General features: G+C 36.7%; 1 protein-coding gene and 1 pseudogene across 2 annotated transcripts in view; both read right to left on the bottom strand.

Annotated features, from left to right (window-relative positions):
- Positions 1-24802, bottom strand: part of LIN52 (lin-52 DREAM MuvB core complex component) — a 91393-nt gene that overhangs the window by 39292 nt on the left and 27299 nt on the right. The gene's annotated exons all lie outside the window — the stretch shown is intronic.
- LOC109448389 (large ribosomal subunit protein uL23 pseudogene) lies at positions 8716-9430 on the bottom strand (annotated as a pseudogene).

The following is a 24802-nucleotide window of genomic DNA, read 5'->3' as shown; positions in this document are numbered from 1 at the left end:
TTTTAATCTTACACTGTTCTAGGCTGTAGTGACAAAACACTTTGCGTATAATTTCCACAATTTTAATCAATTCACTATTCACCCAAAATTGCCCATTACTAATTAGAGGCCAATACGGATTAAATAAAGTTCTTAGGAGTAACATTAGAACCCATGCTAACTGCTACAATAGGTGCAATTAGAAAAGAAACTGTTTTAGGAACATGGGCAGATCATATAACCTAGACTCTTGGTTTCATCCAGAATTAGGACTGGCTTCTTCTGTAAAAGGATAAAATATAAAGAACAGAGCCAATGTTTCAATGCCAACAAAGAATGCCGTTAATGCTTATCTTTGTGTGGGTTATCCAATATTTTCAAATCCTAATCTGCCTTCCTCATATAGTTCTCTATGATTAAGGGCAACCTCTCCATATAACCTAGTGTATGCAATGAAAGGCGAATCACAATCATGAGAAAAACATCAAATTCCAGTTGAGGGCTAGTTTACAATGCACCTGATCAGTTCTCCTTAAAACTGTCAAGGTCATCAAAAACAAAGCAAGTCTGAGAAACTGTCATAACCAAGAAGAGCCTAAGGGTAGATACGATTACTAAATGTAATTTAATTATGGTCTCCTGGCTGGGGCCCTGGAACAGAAAAAGGACTTAGGGAAAAATCAAGGAAATCTGAATAAAGTATGGAAAAAAAGTATAAAAAAAAAAACAAACCCAAGAAAAACAAAACCCACGAAGTTCATTAATTGTAACAAATGAATAATAATAATGATGATGATGATGAAAATTGAGTGTGGGTTATATGGAAACTCTCTTTCACAATTTTCCTGTATCTAAAACTATTCTAAAATTTAAAATTCATTTAAAAAACATAAAGTGACAATTTACAAACTAAATTAGAACATGGCCAAAACATGAATAAGTAATTTTTATATTTTTAGAAGGGAAGGTTGAAGATATACTTTTGAGAAATCATTTTTCATCGAAAACAATAATGTTGGAATATTGAAAGATAACACTTTTATAAACGAAAATTTTCATATATATTTGTTTTTATCTGACAGGAACAGCAAAAATATATTTAGTTATTAGCATAATAAGTTATCAGTTTTAAATGCATTCTCCAGAAAATGTCATCTCCATGCAAAATGTCAATGACTATTATAATTACAATAAATGGGAAAGCCCCTGAAGCTCACACACAAACACACACACACACACACACACATAAATATACAAAAAAGAAAAGGCAAACCAGTTGTAATATTAAAATAAAATTATTTCTGGGAGAGGTGTCTGCAAAGAAAATCAATATATCCTCAAACCAAATATTAACACTCTCTAGATTGTGCTAATGTTCCTGTTCCTCTCCTTGAATTTGAATCATCAAGAAACGATTTGTATGTACTTTAGCTGAAGATGAAATACAGGCTCAAGTGTTCAAACAGGAGCACTGACTATTCCCACTCCAAAATTAATAATTGCATCCATTAGGATTCTGTTAATAACTCCAAAGCAGAACATCATAAAATTTTCTTGTAAGGCCCACTGTCTTTATCTGAACTATCCAATATATAAAAACAGTATGGCCTTGACTTCTATAATACTAGCTGTGGAAAAGTTCAAAAGGAAGCACACAGCACGGCAGGCACTGCATGACACAAGTATAACACAAGCAATTGCTGTGGAGTCAGGCAGCTTAAATTTGGTTCACAGATCGTGGGGCTAGCCTAGACCTTTGTGAAGTATAAAATGGGGCCAGTGGTCCAACTTACTCAGTGTAGTTGTGAGGCTTTGGGAACTACTGTGTGTCCCCGAAAATGGACAATCAGCTCTAATGCATCTTTTGGAGCAAAAATTAATATAAGACCTGGTATTATATTATGTTATGTTATGTTACGTTATGTTATGTTATATTATGTTATGTTAATATTATATTATACCTGGGGTCTTATAGTAAAACAAGACCGGGTCTTACATTAATTTTTGCTCCAAAAGACACATTAGAGCTGATTATCTAGGTCTTATTTTCGGTGAAACACAGTATACACTTGAAACATTTAGCATAGTACCTATTAGTTGGTAATCATTAATAATGGCTGTTGAAGATATACTTATCAATGTTTCTCAGCAGGCACCTGATGACTGCAGGAAGAAAACTTGAGAAAGCAAAAAGTATACTGAATAGTATAGAAACAACTAGAGTCCATCTGTCCAGTCCATTAACATCAACACACACCCTCAAAGATAACACACCCACCTGATGCACCTACAGGAAGGGGAAGCGAAGCAGTTATTCGTCACCTATGTTTCACAGATGAGAAAAAGAAAACTTAGGCAGGTTAAGTGATTTGCCCAAGATCAATAGCTAATAATGAGAAAAGTTGGGACTTGAATGTAGTCCTTCTGACTTCAACTGCCTAGTTTGTTCATTGGCCTCCCATTCTGTGTGATAGGCATTTTCAGTCCTCTCGTTGATAACTCTTGACTTATCTGAAATAGTCCTCTAATCCATGTCAAGTTCTTTACAACTAAAACAGTTACATAAGATTTCTTAAACTCCAGTGCTTTCATCAAGCACTACCATTGTAAGAAAATTTCAATATGAAAAAAGAAACTATTCAAATAGCATTTGATTTGCATTAAAATAACCAATAAAAACAGACTGGTCAATCACTTTAGTTTTTCTTTTAATTTATGCTCCAGCACATCCTAAACTAACCTCCTCATCAATAAATTCTGCTGACATCTTTGTCCAAAGCAGTTAGTCATTATCTCAATCTTGACAAATACATATTCCTAAATACAAGATGGAAAAGAAAAAAAAGAAAGTCACTGCCCTAATCCTTTCTTAATATTCTATCCATTAACACCCATTTAAAGTAAAACCACATTAAACAAACTTCCTCTTGCAGGATATCATCCTATGGTTTTATGTGGAAAAATATGTCCTCTAGATTTGTGGACTCTACATCTTGTTGCTTTATTCAAAATAGTAACACATGAAATAACAAATGGACGAAAACATTAAAATGATCTCTCTGGTCTACCTGTTCCAGCATGTGACTTTATTATTCCCACTGAGAAAAGTTGCTGAGAGTTACCCCCACGTACCCACATTTTAACTGAAACCATCAAAAGGGAATACTGCCACCTACTGAATCACATTCGTTACCATTCTTTATCACAGTGATACCTTATTTAATGACTCTGGGAACAAAAATTTTAATACTAAGGATGTTTATGTTAAAAGCAAACTTTTAAGGCACAAAAAGTTATACACATTCACAGCTACGCAAGACGAAAATACTCCAGAAAACAACTCCTATTATTCTCATCCAATTATGTAAGATCTGCTCTAAGCAATATTTTGAAATCTGGGGGGTTGGTTCCCTTCCTCTTCACCCTCCTCTTTCCTAACTGGCCAGAAAACTACTCATGTTTGATACCCTTCTTTCATGAGCTTCCCATATCAAACCAAAAAGGTTATGAGAGCTATTATTTCAATTTAAGGGCTATTTGACTTCAGAGTGAGTGAGTTTCAATTTTTATCTCAGCCACTATTTGTCTTTAAAAATATTTTTTCTCATTAAGTTTTTAAAGTATAACATACATGCAGAAAAATGTACAGATCCTAAGTATACATGCAAGGAATTTTGCAAAATGAACACATCTGTGTAATAACCACATACATCTATATACCATGTTTCCCCCAAAATAAGACCTAGCCAGACCATCACCTCTAATGCGTCTTTTGGAGCAAAAATTAATCTAAGACCCGTTCTTATATTATATTATGTTAGATAAGACCCGGTCTTATAGTAAAATAAGACCGGGTCCTATATTATAGTAAAATAAGACTGGACCTTATATTGATTTTTGCTCCAAAAGATGCATTTGAGCTGATTGTCTGGCTAGGTCTTATTTCAGGGAAACATGGTAGAGAACCATTACCAGCATCCCAGAAGCCTCCCTCCTCAAGCTCCCTCCCTGCCACCACTATACCACCAATGCAACCATTATTTTGATTTATATCACTATAGATTAGCCTTCCTTGTTTTGAACTTTATATAAATGATGTATAATTAGGTACTGTTTTGTGTCTAGCTTCATTTACTCAGCGTTATGTTCCTGAGACTTATTCTTGTCGTATGTAGCAATAGGTGTTCATTTTCGTGGCTATATAGTATTCTACTGTATGAATATATCATAATTTATTCATTCTACCTTTGATGAACTTTTGGATTTCTTCTGGTTTGGGTCTATTATAGTGCTGCTCTGGATATTTTTGTATGCATCTCATCTTTTGGTATACAAATATTTACATTTCTATTTCTAGAGTATATATACCTAGCACTGGAATTATTGGGTTGCAGGGTATAGATCAACCTTCGCAGATACTGCCTGTTTTCCAAAATGGTTGTACCAATAATCGCTTGCCATTTAAAGTCTCATATTTCACAGCAAAGGACCAATCTTTCAACTGTAAATTGTTCCCAGTTAAAAGAATATGGGACACTTGGAAGCACGTAGGAAGTCCTTAGGGGAAGAGAGGTCAGAAAGTTGTTGAGATCATAACATGAGAAACTCCCAGACTCTCCGTCCCCTCTTCAGGACTATGACCTAGAGTCCAGAAGTTGCTAGAACTCTATTTTGAGAAATGAGTCTGTATCCCATTAGGGTACAGTGGTACCTTAATACCAATTCACCCGCTAGTTTCTTCCATCCAGGTTCTCCTAAACACTCTCTAAACCCTAATCAATACCTCAAATTCCCAGATAAAGATATTGTACGAGTTTTTGAGCACCAGCTAAGTTGTTTCAGTTAGAACTCAGAGGCATTTTTATACCATAACTTCCTATTTGATTACATGGATGTGTTTTGAAGTAAAGAGGTTTCTGAAAAACAAGAATATTACTAGAATTGAACTGGAATTACTATAATGGGAACCCTTCCTCCGAGATTTCTCCGATTCATATATAACAACAAAGACCCTCGTCAGTAACGTGAGAATACGCTGCCTAACTTCCTTCATGTACTGACCAGGCCTAGTGCAGTCTTATCTCATCATGATGGCTCAACTTAAAGGCAAAAAGGAGACAGCTGCCAGAATATTTAATACCTATGAATTTAGAGAATTGCTCTACGTCAGTCTAATCATTTTGTAGAGTTATAAAAATATCTGCTACAAAAGTGGTGCTGTAAGTATGTGTCCTTATGTGCCTGAGGGTAATAAAACACTGCACAGCCCTGGGTCAAAGTCTGCCAAGCCAGAATTGCTATATATCAGTGTGGTCGGGAATTTTACAACTGTTCTGGCTAATCTTTTAAAAAAAAATCCTGTTTGTTTATTTAAATAAGAATTAACTGCAAAAGTAGCCAGCTGCTTTGGTGCTTCAACAATGAGTTGCACCTAATGAGAATTCAGCAATCGTCACTACACGTCATAAGGAGGTTAACATTTAGCATGTAGAAGTCTAAAAAAAAAATCAATATATTTTTAAAATTAAGGGTGTTTGAGACTCTCATGGGTAGTACATCCATTCAGCATAGAAAGCAGAAATAATGGACATCATTGTCAAGCTGCAGGTCAAACTTACCGTAGGTGAGACGTGTTTGATGGTGGCTACTTTCTTATTTTTTTATTGCCACTTACAGGCTTAACCAGGTAAACCCAGAGAGGTTGCTGCATGGCCAGCTAGCCAAATTATGAGGTTAGGTTACTTTGTGTTCTGAGCAACTTAATTACCGGTTCATATGTGGACGAATAGACAAAAGACGGCTTTTATTGTACTAACAAACTGGGCTGCCAACAGGGGAAACGGCTATGAGAAAAAGAGGATTTGTGCAGGTTGATCAGATAGTAACTGCTACATGGAATGTTACATTTTACATGGAATCTTATAGTGAAGAGGAAACTAACTTGCCAATGATAATATATAGGATTTATTTATTTAATTCCAGTTTAAATATCACCTTTTTAGACTCTACCCAGCCACGTTCAGCTATGATCTCATGTCTGAACATGGTATTCAGGTGGCGCTTAGCACATGCTCCCATGTACTGTGATCTTTCCATGCATTTGCCTTGTCACCCACAGATTATAAGTACCTTGAGAGGAGTTTATGTATTTTTGACATCCAGGGTTTAGCACATTGCTTTTAAAAGTAGGCCATAAATAAATGTTTATTTATTATGATACTATCTAAATCCTAAGAAATAGATGTGGACCCTTGGTAGTGTCAGATGTTAAAGAAAGTACTAAGGATGATCAGGAGAGTATTTCAAATCTACTTTGGAAAAGAATAAAGAAAAGAGGAGAGGTAGATGGGCTCATTCATGAATTGAAGGAAGTAGAATACAAAATCAGGATACATTAAAAAAAAGAAAAGGCCTTCATTTCAGAGCAGGCCTATAATGGACTTCAAACTTTTGGGGGCTTCCTGGACTGGGTTTATTTCTTTGTTTTCTTCTTTTTCTCCTGTAATTTACTCAAAAATTGAGATATAATTCACATGTCATAAAATTTGCCCACCCCCACCTTTTAAAATCGTGGTAAATACACACAACATACATTTTACCATCTTAATCATTTTTAAGTGTACACTTCAGTGGCATTAAGTATATTCATATTGTTGTGTAACCAATGTCCAGACCATTTCATCTTGCAAAACTGAAACTCTGTACCCATTAAAATAATAACTCCCCAATCTTGCTCCCCCAGCCCTTAGCAACCACAATTCTACTTTCAGTCTCTGAATATTCTTTTTAAATAAATTTTATTGGGGAATATTGGGGAACAGTGTGTTTCTCCAGGGACCATCAGCTCCAAGTCATTGTCCTTCAATCTAGTTGTGGAGGGCGCAGCTCAGCTGCTGTTTTCAATCTTTAGTTGCAGGGGACGCAGCCCACCATCCCATGCGGGAATTGAACTGGCAACCTTGTTGTTGAGAGCTCCCGCTCTAAACAACTGAGCCATCCAGCTGCCCCTTTTAGTCTCTGAATTTGACTACTCTTGGTACCTCATATAAACGGAATCGTACAGTATTTGTCTTTTTGTGACTAGCTTATTTCATTTAGCATATCATTAAACTCATCTATGCTGTAGCATGTGTGAGATTTTTCATTCTTTTTAAGGCTGAATAATATTCCATTGTATGTATATACCATATGTTGTTTATTCATTCAGTTATCAACAGACACTGCAATTTCAAATAATGCTGCTGTACACATGGATGCACAAATATCTTTTCAAGTCCCTGCTTTCAATTCTTTTGGCTATATACCCAGAAGTGGAATTGTTGGATTATATGGTGTTCTATTTTTAATTTTTTGAGGAACCACCATACTGTTTTCCATAGCGGCTGTACCACTTTTACATTCCTACCAACAGTGCACAAGGATTCCAATTTATTCACACCCTCGCCAACATTTGTTATTATCCATTTTTTTATTATAGCCATCCTAGTGTGTGTGAAGTAGTATCTCATGGTTTTGATTTGCGTTTCCATGATGATTAATCATATTGAGCATCTTGTATGTTTATTGGTCATCTGTATATCTTCTTTGGAGAAATATCCTTTTCAAATCCTTTGCCCACTTTAAAAACTGGGTTGTCTTTTTATTGTTGAGTTGTAAGAGTTCTTTATATATTTTGGATACAAGCCCATTATCAAATAATACACAAATGATTTGCAAAAGTTTTTCTCATTCTATGGGCTGTCTTTTCACTTTATTGATGGTATCTTTGAAGGACACACGTTTTAAAATTTGACAAAGTCCAATTTATTAGTTTCTTTTTCTGCTTCTGCTTTTGGTATCGCATCTAAGAAACCACTGCCTAACCTAGGGTCACAAAGATTCATGCATGTGTTTTCTCCTAAGAGTTTTATAGTTTTAGCTTTATTCTATTTTAATATTCATATATGGTGTGAGGCAGGGAGTTCAAATTTTTTTTTTTTTTGCATGTGGATATTCAATTTTTCCAGTACCATTTGTTAAAGAGACTATTTTATCCCCATTGGATGATTTGGCACTCCTGTCAAAAATTAATTGATTATAAATGTGAGGGTTTATTTCTGAACTCTCAAGTCTATCCCATTGATCTATGGATCTATCCTTATGCTCATACCACACTGTCTTGATTACTATAGTTTTGTTTTGAGACTGGGAATTCTTCAACTTTGTTCTTTTTCAAAATTGTTTAGCTATTCTGAGTCTCTTGTATTTCCATGTGAATATTAGGATTTGCTTGTCAATTTCTGTAAAATCAGCTTCATTCTTGACCTAAATAAAGTACCGCGGAAGTTCCTACATAAAGAAGGATCTATAGTCCTTACAAGGTTAATCATGCAAATTGGGATCTCCTCACTGCTTTCACCCACCAAACATCAAAGCAAACATACGCGGTAACAGCTCATTGTTACACACACCCATTTCACACACTGGTGGTGAACAATAAAAACAGAATCCAATGTAATCTCTAAGGACAGAATTATTAATTTAAAGAAAATAATTATAAAATATCATTTATGGCAAAAACCATGTATTGTTCTTTAACAGTGTCAAAAATAGTCTAGAGAAAATTAGACCGCAGCATCATATACAATGCTGACTAATGCCATTACACAATTGAATTTTTCTATACTCTACACTTGAGGAAAACAAGTTATTCTGAACAACTCATAATTGTTACTAGTCTCTTACTATTAAATTAAGTTTGTTTTTTTTTTTACAGTGAAAAACGTTTGTATTTAGAATTAGCCAGCTGGACTCAGTTTATATGATCCCAATTTTGTTGGCAACATCCAAAGCATCGTAGTCAGGGGCCATCGAACATACGCCTTCTTCTCTCCATCAGGCCTGATCAGGGTGTTGACCTTGGCCACGTCAATGTCATAGAGCTTCTTCACAGCCTGTTTGATCTGAGGCTTGTTGGCCTTGACATCCACAATGAACACCAGTGTATTGTTGTCTTCTGTCTTCTTCATGGCTGACTCTGTAGTTACGGGGAATTTGGTGATGGCACCGTGGTCAAGCTTGTTTCTCCTGGGGGGCGCTCTTCCGAGGATATTTAGGCTGCCTTCGGAGCCGCAGTGTCTTGGGCCTTCGGAGCCGCAGTGTCTTGGGCCTTCGGAATGTGGGTGACGTCCGGATCTTCTTTTTTGTGTGGCTGTGGACGTCTTTCAGCACTGCTTTCTTTGTCTTCAAAGCCTTCGCTTTGGCTTCGGCTTTGGGAGGGGCAGTGGCTTCCTTCTTCGCTTTCAGCGCCATCTTCGTGAAAAGCGTTTCTAAATCAAGTTTTTAATAGCTATAGGATTTCAACTATGAAAGCATGAACGTCGATATAACCCAGGAGTTTACTTGCAATTTTGCTGAAGAACCAATCTGAGTAACACACACTGAGGGAGAAAGTCATTCAACTAGTTAGCGAGCCTAGCAGTCCACTCACCACCTGCATCCCGTTGTGGCTATGATATTCCCTACTAGTACTCTCATACGTGGTAAAAAGAATACTACGGAAACTGGAGAGGACTAAAAGTTTCTACAAATTTGGGATAAAAGACAGATGGACTACTTTTCTTGGGCTGGCTCAGATCTATGACATGAATATATCCAGCAGTGTGTGGGAATGTTTTAGAAAGTGCACCAGCTTTTAGCAAAAACATTCATCAGTAGAGAGAAAAAAAATACTTTAGTGAAAGCTAAAAAGGCAGTGAGGATGATACAGGAAACAAAGGACTCATGACCACAATGTGACTTAGGAGAAAATGTGACGTTAAAGTGTTCATTATGACTTGTTACAAGTCATAACAAGAAATTGTTTCATATAAATAAAACTGACTTAAACTAAAAGAAAATGCCTTTGTAAACATGAATCATGAAAGAGGAAAGGTGAACGGGATCAAATATATGGTGATGGAAAGAGAACTGACTCAGTAGTGAACACACAATGTGAGATATAGATGATGTATTACAGAATTGTACACTTGAAACCTATGTAACTTTACTAACCATTGTCACCCCAATAAACTTTAAAGAAAAAAAAAAAAGGTGAGCACCCATTGGACGATAGCTATTTATCATGTACCAATTATGGTAAGTGTTGGGAATTCAATGGTGAAAAAACCAGATGCCCAGATATCCATAGAGCCTACGGAGTTTAAGATCAGACTGACCCATCTACTTTGTAGTAATGTACAGACTTTATGGAAAAATTAAGTTTGCCCTACTAATCTGAGAACTCCAGGATAAAAAGAATTCCTTTCCAAACACTGATAGGCTAATAAAAAAATCTTGAATACAGAACAACGTTTTTGGGGGGACTAATTTATAAATGCTTCATGCCAGAAATGGATAAATATCTAATTTCTCAAAAGCTTGAATTTCTGGTTCTCTCCATCATGGAGAATGCGTAAGGCCATCCTCAATGGTGATAGGTTGCAACTCTAAACCTGGAGGTGATATCCCTTCCCCTTACTCCTTCTGACTTTTCAACTGGGGTGTAAAACACAAGCTCGAGGCGTGTGACTTTACCACCTTTTCACTGACATCATGAAATGCCATGGACAAAGACCTCAAACTTGATAGCAGTCAGCCTTAGAAGAGGTGTATCCTTGTTTATGTAAGAAATATTACAGAACATCTTACTGACGATGAGGTGATCCAGAAGGGTACATGCTTATTGGCATGCCTTATGAAAGAGGACAGAGTATGACTTCAGGGAGATTATTTTCACAGGCAATGGAAGGGAATATACCATTAATACTGGTGAGGCAAGAGGGTGGCGAAGGGGTGGCGGTACATAAAAGTGACATGGAAGAACTGAAAGAGCAAGAAGACTTAGAGATGATTTGGCAAAGAGGATGACACTGAAGAATTAGAAGAGATTTGGGGGTTTTCATAAATGTAGTCAAAGTTCTAACATAGACAACTGCTTATTGACACCATAACCAGTTATAATCAATGAATAGAGTAATAAAATTCATACCATGGAATAAAAGCAAAACACAGCCACCATTCATAGTGTTCTTTAGAAGAAGCTATCACTTCATGATCTCAGAATAATGTTTCATAATTATCTCCCTTATCTCATTTACCGTTATCTCTTTCTCCAAGGTTAATGTTGAAATGTGACATTTTCTATATTTCGGTACATTTCATGACCTCACCACACAGTCCACAATAATCTGGCATCACTATTTTGAATCTGAAGATTTAGACAAGTCCAAGTTAATGCTTCTACTAATAATTCAATATATTGTAGTATACAATTTATTTTAGAGAATTACTTTTGTTACTTCTAATTATGCAATAATTCACATCAAAAGCCCAAAGGGGTAACTTAATTTTTTCCAACCATAATTTACTGCATTTTGGAGCAAAAATGATATGCTATGGGTTATCACAAGGTTGGGGATTCACAAAGTTCCCTCAAGAATGTCAAGGTCCTAACTTAAAAGCACAAGTTGACTCTCTAATTTACCACAGAAGTGCCAGATGCTCATTTTATAGGCAGATTTCATAAGCCTTACATTTAATGAGAAATTGTTAGAGCTGCATTTGGCAAGGGAAGATTATCTCTCAGATGTTGAAAATATTAGAAGAATCTTTTTGCTTCATTCTTCCTAGGAGACACTGACTGAAATAATTTGACAGTTAAAAATAATTTGAACAGTTAAAAATCTTCATGGTAAATTCTTTGTTGAAAGGTCAAGTACATCTGCTGAAATGTACTCATTCTGTTTCTTTCAGGGTAAGGTGGAAGAATATAGCGTACAAAATCAGAAAGATGTTATTATACTGTAGGCGTTATTCACAAAGTTGTTGCAAGTTAATCATTTATACTACAGAGAATTTTACCTATTTCAAAGCTCATCCCACTTGTGTTAGCTCCAGGGAACAGATTTGTGTGAGCTTTGGACTCATTCCATAGTCTACCTATAGTAAGAAACTTTGCTCCTAAATTTGCCTAGTGTGTTTAATAGATCCACAGTCTTCTCATGGCTTAGGCAAACCCCCTAACTTAACTTCATCAGAAAACTGAAATGTCATCAAGAGTAGTAGGCATAGCTCCAAGGGTCAACAACCTTTTCCTGTAAAGGGCCAGAGAGCAAATATGTTAGGCTTTGCAGGCCACATTTAACCTCTGTCTCAGACTCTTCTGTTTTTTTGGTTTTATTTTTACAACCCTTTAACATTGTCAAAACCATTCTTGGTTCTTAGGGAACACAGAAATAGGCCATGGGTCATAGGTTGCCAACCTTTTGTTTAGAGTAGGGCCGTCCAGTGGAAATGTTCTCTGTCTGTGCTGTCCAATAGCTTAGCCACTAATCACATGTGGCTACCGAGCGTTTGCTAGTGCAACTAAGGAATTAAATTTTAAATTTTATTTAATTTTTATTAATTTTACTTTAAACAGCCACATGTGGTTTAGTGACTACTGTTTTGAACAGCACAGATCCGGAGGAGCTCTGAGGGCCCACAAGAGTCCCTGAAATCTCTTGTATACCTATGTCTCCCAAGAATCTACTGAAGGCTTGAATAAGAAATAAATCAGGTATAAACAGTAACTGTTATTAATAACAACCTCCAATTAGGTTAAGCATTGTGTAGCAATTCAAATGACTAACAACAAGGGGAGGAAAAATATATAAGAAACTTGAAACAAAATTAGTTGGCATTTCACAATTTATTAGTATGACCTCTCTTCAGTAATGTTCAGGCAAATCAGAACTTTGAAGTGTTGAGAAAATAAGTCTAAAGGGCTTTGAGTTAAAAAAGACATACAGTGTTCCTATTTTTGAAAGCAGTGACAATTTCTACCAATTTGTATAGATTCTATTGAAGACAGATGCAGCTAAAATTAGGTTTCTGTTTGCCTGAGAAGACAACTGATTTCTCCCATCACTGACCTGAAATGCTCCTGGAAAATTGCTTTGCTTTATTCATCACACTGCCACTCCCAGCAAGGCCCCTAAAGTTCATGAGGCACAAACTTGCTTTGTTAGCCAAGCTGTTACACAACAAACCTAAGTCCTCATTTCCACATGCTGACAAATCACTCCCCATGTCCATGAATGCATTCATAACTGGATTCTTGGAGCTTCTGAAGGAAATTTGGGGAGAAAACATTCATTCAACTTTGGAAGAAGACTTCAATGCCTTTAACATCCATTAAAGGCTATTTGTTTTTTTCCCCACCTATCCGGGACAGAATACTTCTCAATTAGCTAAGCAAAAATTTTTAAACACATAGCAGGGAGCACATCACTACATATATGGTCAGCTGATGATCTATGGTATGATAAAACTCACACCATACCCTGCCCCACACCAAAGTTTCACCTTCACTATTTCCTATTTTAAAACAGTCTTGAAACGAAAGGCAACACTCCTAAAGAAAGGAAAAATCACTTAATGTAAAATCATAGATTAAATTACGGAACACAAATCAGTGAGTGTAACCAGTTGGTGTAATAAGTATTCATTCATAAGATCTAAGTCAAACTATCTACTAAGAGTCTTGAATTGGTACATCCAGTGAAATTTTATGTAGCAACTAGGAATTGAGGCAGATCTCCATGTATGGCTGTGGAAAGATCCCAAGATACATTGTGGGGTGAAAAAACAAGTCACACAACAGTACATATTCCCCTGTATGTGGTAGCAGATATAAACTTGATGATGCATAGAAAACTATTTGTAAGTGTTCATGAAAAAAGCATTGCTGGTTGTTACCTCTGGTAAGTTCAGCAGGTAAGGTTTTTACTTTTCACTTTACAGGCTTCCATACTATTGAAATTTTATAAAAATCAAGCCCTTGTATTACTTATATAAGTTTAAAATGTTCCTTTAAAAACCTAGAGATCTCTGCAGTGGTACCCCCCAAGAGACTAAGGTGTGGTGGCCCTTCTTTACTGTTGCCGTGTTGATAATTTAAAAGAAAAAGACAAAGCTGTCTTCTACTTAAATCAACTATAATGTTCCTAAAACTGCTTCTCTCAATGAATTTCTATAGTGGGGAGGAGAGAAAAAAAAGTCACAGAACAGTATTATGAAACCGAAAAAAATAATAAGGCACACTTCAAAGAGGGCCTTGGGAGGACAAGATAATCCACAAGTGCCAACCAGCTCCGGGGCTATAAACATCCCAGGAGAGCCATCACATTTCAATTACCATCACTAACATTACTTAGTATTTGGCCTGCTCCAGTCCCTAAGGCAGGCGGCTTGTGATGACAATACCCAGCCTCTTCTTGTAAAACAATTCATTAGGCAAAGCAGAACAGCTGGGGCAGCCACGTGCAAGTTCTTAAAGCACCGCCCCACTGAGACCTCTGGCCCCGATTTCCCTTTCGGTGAGGGACTGCCACCACCCCTCTGACAGCTGTAGAGTCCTCCAGGGACACTTCAGGTTTAATCAGTACTTCCTGCGCTGGGGAGGGCCATTTGATTTCTAACATAAACTAATGGCACTCCTGCTTTCAGCAGGTTACACCAGACATCTGATAAGAGGCTTTAAGGGCATTTTTATCTTGTTCTAATGCTCCAGAGTTAATGAGGCAGCAAAAGATATTGTCATCGAGCCCCGGTGTAGCTATATTATCCAATAAACGGACTCTTTCCAAGACAGGTTTAATATGGATCGAGGAGGTAAAGAAGGCTGGCTTAATATTGATCCTATTGAGAGGAGGAGAATCCAGTTGCCATAAATAGGGCAAAATCATGCGTCTTCTGCAGTAGACAAAGTGCTACCTTGTAAGGGGTCGTCTTTAAATACTAAGTAAAATGTTGATGTTTACCATTCTGAGCAGCATAAACCTAATACATCTATTTGGAATTTTAGGCTAAGTTTAAAAAAAATGCTTCTAAATGAATTCTACCTATTTCCAAGTATTTAGCTGAAAAGTATCCTTAGGCGTTAGATTTCTTAACTAGCAATAAAGCCATTATAAAAGTAGCTTATTAATTATAATATATAATTATATTAATGTTAATTATATTACTATTATAATATATTATAAGGAATATCATAGTTTTTAAACTAGCAATTTTTTTTAACTAGCAAATTTTATTGTGCTAAACAGTACAGGCTGCCTTTAACTTAAAAATACCACCAAATATCACTAAATATCAGCCTACCTATATCATATGGGACTTCAGAAATAATCCAGTCATTCACTTACCAATACCAATAGCATATTAAAATGAAGGCTATGTGAGACACAGTGGAAATGAAAACTAGCCCTTGGCTCACCAGTCAGGCTAACTGCATAAAAGATAATTTTACTTAAACAATCTTCTTTTTCTTCCTTGTTTTTTTTTTTTTTTTGTATCTTAGAATCTATTTTGGTAAATATATGGAAGTTAGAGAAGCAAGTGTTTCTCTTCTCCATAACAAGGGACATCTATAGCAGGTTCTACTCAGAAGTAAATATAAATATTAAAAATGGTCAATATTAAAAGCTGATCACTTCTTGAGTGGTTTGTCCTCCTAAAGATGAAAAAGAGCTGAGATGCTCTAATGTTCACTTCTTGGAAAAGTACCACGCCCCCACCCCCAAATCTGCAAAATCACTTAAAGGACTTATTGAGCATACGTTCACTTATTTATGGAGTACCAGACATATAATATAGTAAAGAAAACAGAATCAATACCTAACCTTTTTTTTTATAATTCACACGAGATAATCAACAAACTGTAAGAATGAAGTCCAATTCACAGACTAATATCCATACATCCACCTCTAAAACCACTAACCTGAGTTTTCTCAACATAACCATCACCTCCCATTCTTCTACTTCTACTGACCAATCATTACTCTTGCACACGTCTCTTGTTCCCTGTGGCAGAGAATGTTGGTTGCTTATCCCAATACCCATTCTCCCCCTCCTAGTTATCAACAGAACCCCAATTTTCAGCACGTAAAAGTACAGCGCAGAATAAAAGTTTACCTTCTTTTGCAGCTAGGTTGGTCCAGATGACTACGTTCTGTGCGAAATTCCAAAAAGGCTGCTTACAGGGAAAGGAGTCAGCTTTGTGGGAGCCCCCCTTTTTGCCCTTCTCCTGTCCCACCTTCTTCTGGCCTACAACTCAGGTTTGATGGCTAGAGCTTTAGCAGTCATCTTGGACAATAAGGTATCCTTTGGGATGGAAGCCATGCACTAAAAGTGGAATAGAAACCAGGAAGCCTTAGCCCTTGATGACACTGTGGAGCTGCCCTACCAACATGGGCCTGTCTTATCTCCAGCCTTCCTTCTTGTGGGAAAAGGAATTCTCCCTTGTGCAAGCCACAATTACTTTGGATTTCTTATTACATGTGGTTGAACTCATTCTAACTAATAGACCTGATGTCCACAATCTTTCAGCCTATAACCCCGATAGTAGTTTAAGTTATTCATTTCATAGATGCCTTAACAATCCATTAGCAAACAAAAGGTTTCATAATGCATATTCCACTTCTACCCTTAATTGTATTCTTCTAGTTACAGGTGCTTAATCTTGAAATCATTTTAACTCTTGTGTCTCTCTAGTCTGTTACAATTTCATGTCTATTTCCCCCCCAAAATATCTCTCAACTGTTCCCTCCTTTGCATTGACACTGTCCTAGCTAGTACAAGCAGGTACTGCATTGTTAGACGGCTACAGCTCCCTAGGTAGTCTCTCGGACCCATCGCTGCACCCTTCAATTCTCTCTGGGGACAGCTATCAAACTTTGAAAATGATTCTTGAGCCTCGTCCTTCAGGCTTTCCATAGTCTAGCTCCTCTCCTTTTCAACCACACTTTTTAGTACTCTAACCAATCTACACAAAAATTGCTTCCTAGTCTGAAGTGTCTTCCCTCCTCCCACCTGCAAATATTAGCCATCAAGTCCTACTTCAGGTTTCATTTGTTTCCAGAGGTGATCCCCCAATTCTTTACCTCATTTTTTTCCTCTTTAGGAACTTGTAGGACGCATGCTCAGAGAAGAATGCACAGTGTGAGAATGGCCAGATCACGCAGCACTGGAAGGCCAAGTTAAAGGTTTTCTATTTTATCCAGAGTATTGGGAAGCCATTTGATGAACCAGTTTTAAGGAGGGAATGAGGTCACGTGTCAATTTGCATTTCAAAAATATTCCCACTGACTGCAGAGTAGAGTAGTTATTGGAGAAAAGATCAATTCTACAGCTAATTTGGTTAGGAGAAGGAGACAATTCCAGAAATGGATAAAGAAGCTTGATAAAGCAGGCTTGTTGCTTGCTGCTTTGAAACTCAGTATTATAGACGAAAATGATAGTCATTTGAGTAAATATTAATATATGTTCACCATAAGAAAAAACTGGTAAATATTTATTAAAAGAGCTGGTGTGCAGAATTTAGAACTAAATGTTCCCTATCAAGAGTGTATTGACATTTACAATGTTTGACCCTTGATTGGATCTTGGTTTTAATAAAGCTACACAGATTTTTAGAAACAGCTGAGGAATTTTGAATGTGAAAGAATATTCGATATTTTGCAATTATTTTTAATTTTTTTCTTAGATGTAATAATCGCATTATTATTATGTAGGAAACTTTCCTTATTTTTAGGAGGTGTGTTCGGAAGTACTTAGGGGTAAAGTGCCTGATGTCTAAAACTTACTTCCAAATAATTCAAGGAGAAAAACAAAGTGTACATATATACACACACACACACACACACACACAGAGAGAGAGAGAGAGAGAGAGAGAGACACTGAGACTCTCACTGGGTGTTTGAAATTTTTTCATAATGAACTACCAAAGAAAAAAGACTTAATGGCATTCTTAAATTAGTGAAGAGGAGCTTCTTTCCTGATTTATTTGCGGTATTAATAATCATTTACTTGATAATTTAAAATAAATTATTTTTAACCTACAACTCGTAGGAAGTCTGGGATCTTAAAAAGTAGAACACGACGTGAGGATTTTCACCCAAGAATTATCCCTTCTACAAGTAAGTTAACAGATCAGTACTCCAGCCCTCCCCTTAGTTTCAGGCCTGGCTACTCTTGGATCCCATTCTCAGCCTGATTAAGGAGAGCAAGAAAGAAACTGCCTGTCCTTTTTCAACCTGGATGGATGTTACCAAATCATTCTCCTACGCCTATGTTAATCCTTAAATACAAAGCTAACAATCCCTGTTGTGGAACCATTTCAGAGAATAGCAGGTATACAAATTTGTAGTCAAATAATTTTTTATTGTGTTGCTCTTTTCTTTGTTAATGCCATTATCCTCCAACACTGTGAGACTGTTGGCTAATTAAACCCTTGTTTTTACTGAATTTGACAGCTGACAGCATCAGAAACAGAAGCAGACAACTATTTTCCCTTCGACCAGAAGAAAAAATGCTTCCCCTGTGAAGTTAGAATACTATACTTCGCCCACCTATAAAACTATTTTCTGGGCGGAGATAGTCTTAGTAATAACAAGCCTTTCAACCTGACCAATAAAAAAGCTTAAATCTATAGTCAGACCTAGCTAGACATCTCACTCTCCTTTTGACTCATTGAATAGGCAAAGGTAAAATTCCTTAACTTAGTCCAAACTTACTCTGCTTACAATCAGATTGTATAAAATAGATAAAAGACAAAATAAAAAAATAAAGGACTTCCAATATGGCATTCATTAAAGAAACAATTTTTAAGTTTATAAAACAAAATAGGGAGTTATAGCACCAAGTGAAGAGGATGATTTGAGATTTTATTTGGTTGATTTTTTTTTAGGTTACTGTGTGTATTTGTTAAATTGGACCTAATAAGCCATATACTAGAAGTTTCCCAAACAAGAATTAGGTAACAGTGTAACTTCACAAGCTTCCTCCATGAAGGACATGATGGGAAAGAAGAAAATGAGTGAAAAAAGTATCCCTGTTCTAAAGGAGGGCAAAGACGGACTGACAAATAAAGGGTCTGCGTAGCTTATGTCTCTCACTCCAAGAAAGCAGTTTGTCCCTTGTTGAGTAAGAAGAAACCTTATTGTGGCAAGAGGAGAAACAAAGAATTAAAACCACAGATAATTTAAAATTTCATTTTAGCTGTAATTTTCTCTAATTGCACTGTTCATCACAGCTTCTGGAAAGAAGCCAAATAATTTTGTATCATATCATCTTCTTTAATCTTCCCTCTCCCACCTACTGGTAGAAAGATGGCAAAAAAAAAAAAAAGCAAGTAGAAGAAGGAAGAGAAGTTAAAGGTATGGAGAAGTCAACTAGCTCCCTCTCTATAGTGTATGGACTTGTAGTCTGACTAAAGGTGTAGATTTATCATGCATCTTGTCCTCTCTTTGTTAAACTGTACTGCCATCAACTACTCTTTTAAACTACCTAGGAGAAGGTTCAGGGTATGCAAAGACAGTTTTGATTCTTGAGGGATTTGCTCAAATATCAAATGTACGAGAAGAAACGTATGTGTGTCTGCTTCTCCATCTATTTTAAAAGGGCATCTCTTCAGTTTCTTTCACAATTGCTATAGGGAAAGAAAATACTAGAGAAATCCTAAAGGGTCTTTAAAGACAAGAATATCAAGAATTTCTCTCTGTTTTAAGACTTCCTTTCTCATGGCATTGGTTGAGGGCACCCCACTTCTAGCAGTTAGGAAAGAGCCATTAACAGCTGACATAGTCATCATCAGAGCTCCAGCTGGCTTCGCTCTTGAAGAAGAATGAATGTCCTGAAAGAGAGGTCCTGTTTCAATTCTAAGAAAAGGAAAACGGAAAGATGAACAAAGACTCAAGTTTAATGATCGACAGCGACAGAAAGGAAAGTCATTTCACAGGTGTTTCATAAAAGGAAGTTCGAAAGAATTTCTCACATCTACCGTATCAACATGAGTTGCCTTTTCACTTAGGAAATGAACATTGGACATGTTTTATTTTCAACACACAGCTATCCAAAACAAAGTCATTGGAACTTAAACAAACAAACAAACAAACAAACAAACAAACAAACAAACAAACAAACAGGAGAGGCCAAGGTCCAGTAGCAATTCCTATCCCACCATTCCTACCTCATCGCCCAGCAAGTTAATGCAAATCAAAGCAAGCACTTCAGTGCTGCTGGTAGTGAAGCCCGTTCCTTTCCCAAGAGAGGCCTGTAAAACAGGACAGTCACTGACAGCAGTACAATTACTGACACAGATACAGACTTTATGGACATGTTTATCTCCGCTGTAAATCCACACTCTCTCTCCACTCCGATTCACGAGTCATAAAGAAATTGCAGATAATGAAAAAGTTGGGGAAATTTACAGCATGTCGGAAACCTCAGACAGCCAGAAGAAATTAAAGAGCTGACTAGGGATAAATCACACAGGTACAATTAAAACTTCCCGCATACCTCCTTCATTTCCAAACTGAGGCACAATCCAATGGAGCTGATGAAAAGTTGAGGTCATGACTCCTCAGGCTGTAATCATTCCTTAACTAACTGCATGTTAAAATTAGCCAATTCACGGGTCATGTGTAAATGCTGGTTTCTTGCTGCTACCTTGACTTCCTTCACTCTCCACTAGAAGCAGCCACAGGGCAATGCTGTCTGAAAACAGGCCAAATTGCAACAAGCAATAAATGGAAAGGTGATGTCCCCGCTCCCACTGCCATCTCTGTAGGTGCAGGACATCGTTACCATCGCCACTGTGGACAGAGCATTAAAATGAGAAAGTGGAGCTACAGTGGGTGAATGAAATTGTGGGTTTCTTCTTCCCCAATAAATAACCATTCTGAAGGTTTCATTTGATCTCTTTTCAACATTCCAAAGAGGATTTTAAAGGACTGTTATGCTTCATACTAGAATAAGAATTACTTCTGGTGAGATTTGTTTTTCAACAGTGGACTGAGTTAATAGTTCATACTCTTACAGACCATCTCTGCATGAGCTTAAATGTGGCATGGCTTTAGCATGTCACTGCCCTCAACTACCCAACTCTTATTTTTTGCATTCATTCAGTCACAAAGTCTACAGGAGGGGAGGGAAAAAAAAGCAAAACAAAACCAAACCCCAGACATTACCAAAATCTGTAACTAATTAATGTACAACTCTTGTTCCAATATAGCAAATCAAAATATTACCAAAGATAAGAAATAATGTCTATTTCTTAATAAGGCTTAACAGATCACCACTGAAGACGAGAATAATGTGAGTTAATTGTTGGCCCCTCTATTCCATAAACTTGTAAAATCCTCTGTGAAGGAAACAAAAGGAAGATTCTATCACATGCTGCACTCTTCCATCTCTCCCAATTCTTTAGATGAAACTAGCAGATTTAAAAAAACATCAACCCAAACACTTATAAGACTTCTCTGGAAAGTGGAAATGCCAAACACCAGACTTCACCAACTAATTTCTACATAACTGAACCCAAGCAAGAGTGTCAACAAAGTTATGTGCAAGTCAATATGGATCTTTGTGTATCTCTAGAGGATGAAGCCGCAACCAAATTAGCTCTAACATAATTCTGAAATTCTGAGCTCTGTCAAGAAATGACGGTTAACAGGATTTTTTAGAGATATGGAGAATGCAATTGACATGGTTTCGATTTTGTTCCTATTTGACCTCTTGATGATTTGAGGTCCATTTTACACTTCAGAGAACCCAAATGTCATTTTCATTTTATATATTAAGATTTTATTCTCTATGGAATAAAAGTAGTTCTAAGGAAACACTGAGAGTTTCAAAATACACATCACTACCATAAAAAACTTATGTCATATCTAGCTCATGGATCTCAATTCTATTTCCCCAAAAATATAAGACATGTTCTCTGACCTGCTTGTGCTTATAATGAAAAGTTCCTTAAATTCATAAGTGTTGGGTTGGTGGCCAGCATCAAACAAGAGCTCTTAAATAGAGGCAACGTTTTATTTACAAGTTCCCAAGAGAAAAATCATATTTTATCAAATGAGTATTTGAGTGAAGCCAAAAAACGTATCTACTGTTACTACTGTTACAGGCAACAATACCCTCCTGGATCAAGAATCAGTGGACTTGGGAGGGGGGTTATCACTTTGTGAGGAGTATAAAAGTCTAACTGTCACACTGTTTTGTACACTTGAACTAATTAAAGAAAAGAAGAAGAATCAGTAGACTTGGATTCTAGTCCCAGTTTTGCAAATAACTAGGTGTGTGACGCTAGGCAAATCACTGAAACTCTCTGAACCTGTCACCTCACCTGCTCAAATGGGACACGTAGAACAGTAGGGAGAATTAAATGAGAAAACATGTACAAAACATAACAGGCTTAAAACTGTTACTTGCCTTTCCCTTGTCATGAGACACGATTCCTGGTTCTGTCACTAATGAGCTGTGCTGCTGTTCTTAGGCAAATCACCTAATATCTTTAGGCCTGTTTCTGCATCTGTAACATTAGAGGGTTGGGACTTGACACTCTCTAAAGATTCCCTTCCAGCTCGAACAGCTATGACTGCCGACTCTGCCACTAAATTACTGAGTGACCCTGGGAAAGTTACTTTATTTCTGCAATCCTCAGTTTCTTCACCTTTAGATACTGGAAGATGAACCAACAGAAAAGTAGACAATGAGTATACCAGGAAATTCATAAAAGGAGGAGAAACAAGTAGCCAGTATACATAATTTTATTAGCAATCAAAGAAATGCATATAAAATATGACAACACAATTTTCACCTATAAAATGGGCAAGTATTAAAAATTTTAACAATATCTAGGGTTGGCTTAAGCTGCAGGTATACAAGTACTGTTCCATGTACTGTTCTTAGAAATATAATTTGCACAAGTCTTTCTGAAAGTCACTTTGGTAATATGTATAAAAAATTTTTAAAGTGCCATTCACTTTCATCTGGAGCAAAGGATGCACACTGCAGCATGATTTACTTTAGTTAAACCCTGGAAACAATCTAAATGTCCATTTAGAGAGAATTAATAAAATGCATTTAAATAATTATATAATGGTATTCTGCATAGTCATAAAATTAATGATTCTGCTATGTTTTCATGGGTATTGAAAGATGTTCAAAATGCACTAAGTCAAAAAAGCAGTATAACAGGAACAGCATGATGCCATGTATATAAAATATATGAGATATATACATATACGTGTGTGTATGAGGCGTGATCAAAAACTACGGTGAATATTTAAATTTTAAAAAGTTTATTATGGTAAAAAACACATTGCCATTAATCCCCCTCAAAATACTCTTCCTCGCTTCAAACACACTTATCCTACCATTCTTGCCACTTTCTGAAGCAGTCTGGAAGTTCTCTTTCGTGAGTGTCTTTAGTTGCGCTGTTGTGGCTGCCTCGATGTCCTGAATCATTTTGACTTTGGGGAAGAAGTCGCAGGGTGCCAGATCCAGTGAATAAGGTGGATGAGGACACACTGTAATGTTTTTATTTGACAGAAATTGCTGTATCAGAGCCAACGGAGCGTTGTCATGATGGAGGATGAAGTAAAGACACTCACGAAAGAGGACTTCCAGAACTGCTTCAGAAAGTGGTAAGAACGATGGGATAAGTGTGTTCAAAGCGAGGGGGAGTATTTTGAGGGAGATTAATGGCAATGTATCTTTTACTGTAACATTCACTTTTAAATGTGAACATTCACCATATTTTTTGATCACCTCATATAGTAAGTATCTCTTACAAATGACTGTGAAAGATTTGGAGGAGTGTTCACCAAAATGCTAAAATTAAAAGTGACTACTATTTTAGGATACTACAATTTTGGTTGATTTTTGCTTTATGTTTTCTTTCTTTTTTGGGGGGGTTGAAAATTTATTTTTCAGTTATAGCTGACATGTGTTTATATTTTCTATAACAAGTATGTATTGTTTTATAATGGCAAAAAATAACCTTCATATTTAACTTTTTAAAACATTATAAAAAAAATTCTGTGACTCTAACAATTATTTTCAGTTAGATAAGCACTACCTCTTTTCGTATAGTCTTTGACATAAAATATGTATATAGTTGTATCATTAGCACTACAATTGACTTGCTTTACTTAGACCTATGCTAAGCACTTTACACCCACAGGGGACCATCTTAGAGGTTGCCTATCACATCAGGGTTCTGTTTTAACGTTACACATCTTCTCCTTCCCACCTATGGCTTTAACTAGAACCTGCAAGTTGATGATGTCCAAAACTCTACTTGTGCACTAGATCCATATATGCAACTATCTCCTGGGTATATCCACCCAGATAGCCCACAGATACACTTACAACTGAACCTCCCAACTTTCTTTTCAAAGGTGCACTTCTTCTATGTTTACTCAACCCAAAAACCCGAGTCATTCTTGATTTATCCTTCTTATTACCCAGAACTGCCTGACCACAATACATCCAAACCAGTCACTCAGACTATCCAGTCTACTGCGAGATTTCTAGAGCCCATCCCTTAGTCTCCATTTCTACTTCCACTCTCTTAGTTCAAGGGGTTACCATTGTAGTTCTGCTTACTGAAGAAATGTGACTTGTCTCCCTGTCACTACCTTCATTCCTGTTTTACTACGGATCCATCTTCTACCATGTTGGCAAAGTGATCCTCTTAAGAATGTAAATATGATCACATGCCTACCATGCTTAAAATTTCTCCTATGCTGCCCATGATGATAACAACAGTTAATAGTTTTTAAACACTTATTAAGTGCCAATACTAGGCTAAGGCTTTATAAATAATATTGTATCAAATCATCAAAATAATAATCTAAGGTAACAGATTTCAAACTGTGGTCAGGAAACCACTGGGAATCACTAAACCCCTTTTATAGGGTCCATGAGTTCAAAACTCTATGTACAATATTAAGATGACTTTTTCACTCATTCT

This window comes from Rhinolophus sinicus, chromosome 3, assembly GCF_057876585.1.
Source record: "Rhinolophus sinicus isolate RSI-liver-muscle chromosome 3, RSI-T2T, whole genome shotgun sequence".
Lineage (NCBI taxonomy): Eukaryota > Metazoa > Chordata > Mammalia > Chiroptera > Rhinolophidae > Rhinolophus > Rhinolophus sinicus.
This window is presented reverse-complemented; position numbering and strand designations above follow the sequence as displayed.